General features: G+C 38.2%; 1 pseudogene across 1 annotated transcript; it reads right to left on the reverse strand.

Moving 5' to 3' along the window:
* Window positions 1-842: 842 nt before the first annotated feature.
* Window positions 843-2,848, reverse strand: LOC306867513 (NLR family CARD domain-containing protein 3-like; annotated as a pseudogene). Its single transcript has 2 exons — window positions 2,809-2,848; window positions 843-2,261 (listed from the first exon to the last, which is right to left on the reverse strand). The product of its transcript is annotated as an NLR family CARD domain-containing protein 3-like (transcript).

Here is a 2,848-nt window from a genome sequence, read left to right on the forward strand (position 1 = left end):
AGAGTATAACCAGCAGTGAAATGTAGGTCAGGTCCGCTCCAAGGACAGTGCAATTATAAAGAATACAAATATTAAGAAGAAGTACAAACATAAAATAAAAGATATGATAAAATAAGATAAGATAGGATAAAAAAATATAAATATAAATGTGCAGGTCAGTATGTTGTTGACAAATAGTAATGGAATGTGCAAAAAATAATGTGCAAAAAGTTGTACAGGGTATTTGAATAGCAGCAATATGAGGTAGATAAAAATTATGAATAGCTTAACAAACCATACATCAATGGAGAGCATATTTATTCAGCTTTTAGATTCTAAAAAGACAATTGACATGTATGACTGGTTTTGTGATCCAGGGTCACACACTCCACAGCCAACAGAGCAATTTTGTCTTTACTGTTCCAATACTTTTGGAGGGCACTGTATGTATATATATATATATATATATATATATATATATATATATATATATATATATATATATATATTAAACAGTATAACCTTTTCTGAAAAAAAAAGAGTAAAATGGCAGCACCATAAATGGCTGTTACATGCATCTGTTCTTCCTTGAGTGGCATTGACTAAAAACTTTGACTTTTTCCCAAGTTTTACTAAGAAACATTTTTTCTAATAATTCAACTTAATGAAATTGAATCATTATACTTACGTATTATTAGAATTTGAATTATTTTCATTTATTTCAATAAACCTGAATGCAACATCAAGTGATTGATGATGATCCCAATCCAGTATTTGTAATATCAGAGAGTCACAACCCTGTTCTTGAAGGCACCTCAGCTTTGCACAGTTTGGATGAATCTCTCTTATTAAACTCACTTGATTCAACTCATCAGTGAACGATCATTCAGTTCATTCAGACAGTGGAACAGATTGATGGATTTCTCTGGAGAGGGATTCTCCCTGATCTTCTGTTTGATGTATTCAGCTGTTTCCTGATTGATCTGAGAGCTACTTACTGTCTTTCTCAGGAGGCCTTGTAAGAGAGTCTGATTAGACTCTAGTGAGAGACCTAGAAGGAACCGGAGGAAAAGGTCCCAGTGTCTGTTCTCACTCTGTAAGGCCTTGTCCACTTCTCTCTTCAGTAAACTGGTCATTGGTGATCTGAACTCATTCATCAGTCCTGTGTTTTGTTCAGAAAAGGACAGCAGCTTGAATAAAGCAGCAAGAAACTCCTGAATACTCAGATGAACAAAGCTGTACACCTTCCCCAGCGACAGTCCAAACTCCTCTCTGAAGATCTGGGTACAAACTCCTGAGTACACTGACACTTCTCTGACATCAATGCCGCTCTCTTTCAGGTCCTCCTCATAGAAGATCAGGTTCCCTTTTTCCAGCTGTTCAAAAGCCAGTTTTCCTAGAGACAGAATAGTCTGTCTAGCCTGATCAGAATCAAGTTCATATTTCCCATCATACTTCTGTGTCTTCAGTTTGGTCTGAAAGATCAGGAAGTGTGTGAACATTTGTGTGCGAGTCTTGGGAATCTCTGCTCTCTCTGCTTTACCCATCATCCTCTCCAGAACAGTGGCTGAAATCCAGCAGAAGACTGGGATGTGACACATGATGAACAGACTTCTTGATGATCGGATGTGTGTGACGATCCTATCAGCCAGACTCTGATCATTTATTCTCTTCCTGAAATATTGCTCCTTCTGAGGGTCGTTGAATCCTCGTACCTCTGTGACCTGGTGGACACACTCAGGAGGGATCTGATTGGCTGCTACTGGTCGAGAGGTGATCCAGAGGAGAGCAGAAGGAAGTAGATTGCCCTTGATGAGGTTGGTCAGCAGCACATCCACTGAGGCTGATTCTGTCACATCAGACAAGCTCCGATTGTTTTGGAAATCTAGATGCAGTCGACACTCATCCAGACCATCAAATATGAACATGACTTTGTAGTCATCATAATCTGCTGACTTAAATTCTTTGGTTTCTGTGTGAAGGTAGTTGAGAAGTTGCTTGAGGCTGAGATTATTTTGTATCAGATTCAGCTCCCTGAAAGGAAGTGGAAATATGAAATGAACATCCTGATTGGCTTTTCCTTCAGCCCAGTCCAGAATGAATTTCTGCACAGAGACTGTTTTTCCAATTCCAGCGACTCCTTTTTGTCAGCACAGTTCTGATGGGTTTGTCTTGTCCAGGTGAGGGTTTAAATATGTCATTGCAGTTGATTGGTGTCTCCTGTGTCTCTGGTCTCCTGGACACTGTCTCAATCTGTCTCACCTCATGTTCATTATTGTTCACTAGCCCTCACAGGAGACTTTGTGCATTTTTAGATTTTCAAAAAAACACCATTTAGTATGTTTTTTAAGCCTTTTGAATTACGGGGACATAAACCACCTTCATATTGTAATACCTCTGTCATACCCATGTCATTATACAAATTTGTGTCCTCATAAACCACATAAACATGCACACGCGCACACACACACACACACACACACACACAAACAAACAAACAAACAAACAACCAACCTTGAAAATGGAGTCCACGTTTTTCTTTGCTGTATGTGATTCTGGTTCTTCATGTTTTTGACTGTAGTTAAACAAATATTGCATTTTTGTAAATATGTATTAATGTACTTAATACACATCAGTAAATTAATGAATGTCATATATATTTTTCATACTGTAAACTAAACAACACCTCAAATCAGCAGATGATTCTTCCGAACTGAAATGAATTGGAGGACTCATTGAGTGGTCACTCTTCATGGACACACAGCTGGGTTCAGGAGATTCATTCTGCCACAGACTGAAAGTAATACAAACTGTTTCTGAAAATCTCACACTGCTCTGACAGAAACACCTTTACTCTTTCAAACTCCAT

Source organism: Barbus barbus, assembly GCF_936440315.1.
Source record: "Barbus barbus genome assembly, chromosome: 49".
NCBI classification, from domain to species: Eukaryota; Metazoa; Chordata; class Actinopteri; order Cypriniformes; family Cyprinidae; genus Barbus; species Barbus barbus.